The sequence below is a fragment of the Lepisma saccharinum genome, chromosome 4 (assembly GCF_977018435.1).
Source record: "Lepisma saccharinum chromosome 4, izLepSacc3.1, whole genome shotgun sequence".
In the NCBI taxonomy this organism is placed as follows: domain Eukaryota; kingdom Metazoa; phylum Arthropoda; class Insecta; order Zygentoma; family Lepismatidae; genus Lepisma; species Lepisma saccharinum.
The window spans coordinates 106,896,049-106,902,319 of record NC_139232.1 but is presented as its reverse complement, the minus strand read 5'-3'; positions in this window follow the sequence as shown (position 1 = coordinate 106,902,319).

The following is a 6,271-nucleotide window of genomic DNA, read 5'->3' as shown; positions in this document are numbered from 1 at the left end:
TTCTAGATAATATAATGTAAAACAGCCTAATCTGGTCAAGATTCCTTGCCAACCTTATATTGGGTCAAGTTTTTCTTAATGTTAACGGAAGTGATGTCTATTTTACCTTGGATCGCAATAGTGCACACTTAAAAAGTGGTCCTGGGTTCAATACCTGTTGGAGTCACATAGTGGTTCGGATCTCACTTTCAACTGTAGGTCCAGTCCCGATTAGCCTTGCTGTGCATAAAGTGGACTTAAAAGACAAACTCAATCAATCAATCAAAAATTGATGAGCATGCTATGCAGTTACTTGTACTGAATACCCCACAGGAATTTGTATAAACAGATCTCATCACAAATATTTCAAAGACCTATAGAAGGCATACTACATAGATTCTGATATTCTGTTCCAAGATGATTTTATTAGTAAAGGATTGGACAGAGCAGAATTTTGGAAGAATACAACGTCAAGGTTAAATGTAGTAAAAAAGGATTTGATCCAAGATCTGCATGCATTGATTCAATGTCCATGACTTGGAACTATTAATATTTGCCAAAGATGGGTACCCAAATCTGTCGGTAATCTTGTCAGATCTTACAATTTATCAAAGGAAAATGTATCATGGCACTGAATGGATGATTGTCAGTAGCAATTTCACTTTGCATAATACCAAGGTTCTTGTTCCTTAGGATCAAAATAAGGAAATTGTTAGTGTGATGGAGCATACACTGGATGACAAGTACAAGGGGCATTCCATACGATTGAATGCATTTAATTTGTTTAAATAAGCATGAGATTAAGCAGTAGCGTACGCAGGATTTCATCAAGGGAGGGGTTACGAGGGTGAATCAAATATGAACGAGCCTTGATTGGCTAAGCGTCGGAATGGGTAGCAGGGTGTGATTGGGCATGTGCGGCCGGCAGGTGGGGCTGTCGTGAGTCAGGAACCAGAACAGCTGGCGTGTCGCATGCTTCGTTTAGTAGCTCTCACGATGAGTGAGCCAAGTGTGCCAGTCTCTGTTGCGCAACACATAATCATCAAGTTCCTCACCCAGAAAAATGTCAAACCCGGCCGAAATTTACCGGAGACTGCAGGCACAGTTTGGGAATGGTACCCTCTCATGGGCAAGAGTGAAGGTGTGGTGTAAGGAATTCCAGCAAGGCCGGGAACGTGTTGCAAATGAAGTGCACCCCCGTTGTCCTCGCACCAGTGTGATGAATGACGACATGGCTCGTGTTCGTGAGCTTGTCGAACAGGATCGCCGAGGCACTGTGAAGCAAATTGCGGCAGAACTTGATGTGAGCTATGGAAGTGTCCAATCAATCATCACAAAGCACTTGGGCTTCCGCAAAATCACAGCTCGGTGGGTTGCCAAGCTGCTGAATGTTGCTCAAAAAGATGACCGAGTTCGCATTCCTCGCCAGCTTCAGACTCGTTTTGATGTGGAAGGGGAAGCGTTTTTGCATCGCATCGTTACCTGTGACGAGACATGGGTGCATCATTACACCCCAGCATCTAAGCGTGCCAGCATGGAGTGGAGGAGGAAAGGTGAAGGAAACCCCGTGAAGGCCAAAGTTCGGTTGTCTGCGAGGAAGGTGTTGGCCACGGTGTTTTGGGACTGGAGGGGGATCCTACTGGTGTATTTCTTACACGAACGTCGGACCATCAACGCACCTTACTACAGCGTCTTCTGGATCAAGTTAAGGTGCAGAATCAACGCAAACGACGAGGCTGTCATAACCGCCAGGTCTTGTTCCTCCACGACAACGCCAGACCCCATACAGCAGGTGTTACGAGGGCCACTATTTATATATTGAGCCTTGGCAACACTGAAGTTAGGCGCAATTTGACGTTTGCACGGAATCGTCTGGCATTATTGACCATAACGTACTTCAAATGTTTTGTCAATAGCTTGATTTGTGTTGTTTATGTTGCCTTGGAGATTGCGCGATAACAATAAAATGGAATTAACTCGTGAACATTTTTCGTGTGATGATTTTTTACGATTTTCGACGTGGATTATCAAGACAAGAGTGCATTGATCAACTTACTTCCACATTTGGCGATGAAGCCTCATCCTTTGCCACTGTGAAACGCTGGTATAACGAATTTAATCGTGGCCGCCATTCACTCACCAACGAGATTCGCGAAGGTCGTCCAAAATCAGTTGTTGTTCAAGAAAACATTGATGCTGTGCAAAACCTAATACTGCAAGATCGTCATGTGACATACTGTGAGATTGAGGCAACCATAGGCATTAGTTCCACCAGCATATATAAAATATTACATGATCATTTAGCTGTGAGAAAGGTATGTTCTCGTTGGATCCCACACAATTTGACAAAAACTCAAAAAGACGCTCGCGTCAATTGGTGCAAACAAATGCTCAATAAATACAATCGTGGTGCTTCAAAAGACGTATATAAGATTGTAACAGGTGACGAATCATGGATATATGCATATGAGCCGGAACGTAAACAGCAGTCGACTGTATGGGTGTTTCAAGATGAACCCAATCCAACAAAAGTTGTTCGCGCTCGAAGCACATCGAAACAAATGGTCGCCTGTTTTTTCGGGAAAACTGGCCATGTGGCAACTGTGCCTTTAGAGGAACGTAGAATGGTCAACTCTGAATGGTACACAACAATTTGTTTGCCAGAGGTCTTCGGTCAAATACGGAAAACAAACAAACGCCGTCGGATCATTCTTCATCAAGACAATGCCAGCTGGCTCACATCTCGTCTAACAACAGACTTTATGAACAGTCAAAAAATCGAATTGATAGGTCATCCACCGTACAGTCCTGATTTGGCACCCAATGACTTCTTCTTGTTCCCGAATGTCAAGAATAAATTGCGTGGACAACGATTTTCGTCGGCGGAAGACACCGTTGATGCGTTCAAAAACCATATTATGGAGGTGTCTCAAGAAGATTGGAAAAATTGCTTTGACAAATGGTTCGAACGAATGCAAAAGTGTATTGACCATAAAGGAGAATACTTCGAAAAACAATCAAGCAGTTTTCAATGCCAAATTCCTGTTTTTTCATTGTTAGGTTCAAAATATAAATAGTGACCCTCGTACGCAGCAGAAACCGCCCAGCTTCATTGTACGAGAACGGCATCAAGAACTTACCACAACGTTGGGAAAAATGTATCACTAAGGGCGGAGACTATGTAGAAAAATAGGATGAGGCAATGTCTCTGTTTCCTTCAATAATTTTTTTTTCTGCACAAGGCTCATTCATATTTGATCCACCCTCGTATTTCTAAAGCTTTCCCCAAATTCACATTACCATTGTTTTATTATACTTCAATTAAATAATAATCATAATTATTAATACTTATAATAATTTATTAATTAGTTGAATTACTTCTAATAATACTACTAATACCACTACTACTATTATTAAGTAGTAGATATCTACATGAAAATGGTATTTATGGAAAGAATAGAACGAAATTACTTTCTAGTCATTCGATTTTCACAAATTCTAGGACCATTTTTTTGTTTCTTTGATACGAAATAATTGTCTAGTCAACGAGGTGACACATTTTAAGTTTGAAGAAGATCCATTAAAACAAGGAAATATATTAAAATAAATTGAAATAAAGTATGGAACTCATCCAAGGAGCTGCGGTGGTCTGGTCGATACATGTTCATTGAACATTGATGCAGCTGAGACAAAAAACAACTTTCTTTCTCTTTTAAATCAAAAGTGCCCTCATATTTTTATTTTCAAGAATTTGTGTTTATTTTATAGACATTCACTCTGAAAGATGCGTGTGTTTGGAATGCTGTGCTTTTCTCCATGCTGCATGGGAATAACAATTCAAATTATTATTATTATTAGTAGTAGTAATATTGTCGCACATCTTTGACTGATAAATTTTTAATTTTCTTCACAGCATTTTTCATATTTCAAAAGCTCAAGGGGGGGGGGTTAAACCCCATACCCCCCACCCCCTTGTGTACGCCACTGAGATTAAGTATCCTCTACACAAGGGGCTGTGTGTATTGTGCAGCTAACTGCAAATTGTTCATCATTATTTTCATATTCTTATTCTACATCCTGCATTGTTTCAAGGAATGGAATTCTGTTGATGGGAAGTACATATTGCCTTCTGCTTATTGATATTTTTATTTCAATTCATGATCATCACATTGTGGAAAACTGACTGAATAAAAATGGCAATGGACAATTCGCCTACTATCTCTTTTGCCATTGGGTGTATATGTAGTGAGGAGATTCCAAAAGTAAAAGATAGATGATTTGAAATATCGACATATTCAATGACAGCAGGGCAATTATTAGCTAAGGAAAAACAAATTCCTATTATGTCTTATTTAGCCTTTATGATTGGGAAATTGAGTAAAATACTAACTAGTATTCAACATATATTTTGAGAAGCTAATATATTTATATATCTATCTATCAGCATAGTGCTAGTTTTAATACTGTTTGATTAACAAACATAACATTGATCAAGTTCTGGGTAACATTATAGTATAAGGGAAACGGATTTCTTCAAATTTACAGGAGAAAGTACTTACGGAAATCATTTTCTGTAGCGTTGTGGAAGTTCGTGAATCTAGTTTTGATCCATTTTAATGCGAAAACATGTCGTTTTCTGCGAAAATCTCTGTCCGACACACTGTTTCTGCTGCTGCCATTTGCTTTCTGCACGAGAGTACAATGTTCCGTGTGTTAAGATGACTCAACCCCATAGTCAGTGTTTCAGCCTTGCAATGTTTTCACTTGAACATGACGTCGAGTATTCTTAATTTTTTTTTTAACTATGCCTAATTTAACCTAACCTTACGGAAAATGGTTTTTGGGCCTAACGTCAATGGTTTGTGACGTATTAGCATAATTTCAAATCCCGGCACGAAAGTATTATGAAATGCATATATACAAGACTGTTTATTCTTACAATATAGATATGCCTCCCCAATGTCGTGGAGGTCACGTCATTGCCTTGTAATGAAGGGTTCCCAGGTTTGATAGTGGTTCAGATCCCACTTTAAACTGCATATCCAATTAGCCTTTCTGTGCATAAAGTGAACTTGAAAACAAACTAAAAAAAACAATTTTACAACACAGATGAACACAATTCTGGTACGATTTATGCACACAACATAAATAAATATGGAGAAACTAGTACTCACTTTATCCACGAAAGAAACTGTTTTTGTCTTCTTTGTTCTATTAACTTGAACAGTCATATCATGGTATAAAATTATTTGTTACGAGAAGATATACATATATTTACATAGCACAAGTTCCGAGGATGGTGGCAGTGGCCACCGAAATTAATAGAACAAAGAAAAAAAAACAGTTTCGTGGATAAAGTTAAGTACTAGTTTCTCTGTATTTATCTACGGTATGAATGTACAATATAGAGAATGTCTCCAATTCCTTTCCTACTTATTATACTCACTAAATATGCAGTCCTGGTAATGTATCTCGAGTTAAGATTTTCTTCATTACCGCAATCAATCTCCATACATAAACATAACAACCATGTTTGATGATATGAACAAGTGACATTCGGCATTCATTGCGCTATTTACAGAATTGCCACGCTGTTCTTTCGTTACTTGCAGAGCGTTAGTTGTTGCTTCCTTACTTGAAGATCATTAATCGTTGAAGCATGGCGGAACAGAGGAGTGATAAAATTGTTAATGTGCAACAGTTACTGAAGTGGAGTGTGGATGAGGATGGACGCGGACTTTGATTACAGGTAGGTTTGGCAATTGTGTTCGAGCGTTCTTCTAGAAAAATGCCATCTTGCGTAGTGAGGAAGCTAGTGCTACAAAACTTATATTTTGTTACAATATGTGCTCATTGGGAAAAGATTTAACTGATATCCCCACGAAACTTTTTCCGGTAAGGTTAGGGTAAGAAAGCATCTTGAATTTTGTTAATAATTGATAGATTAACTAATTTTGGCCTTCTGATCAGTACATTATGAACGGGTAGCCCCACAAACCATTGACGAATAGCCCCACAAACTATTTCCGGTAAGGTTAGGTTAGGCAAGCTTAGTTAAAATTTTGTTCGTAAAACAATTCGATACAGTTTTTTTTTTTAAAAAAAATTCTCAACTTACATCAGCTCTTTTCATGATTTCCAGACGTGACCCCCACATTTTAACAACAGATTCGTGATTAGAAGGCCAAATTTAGCTAGTATACCAAATATTAATGAAATTGGAGATATTCTCTATATTCTACATTCGCTCCTTATCTACTACCGCGTCTCTTTTCTCCCAATTATGAACACT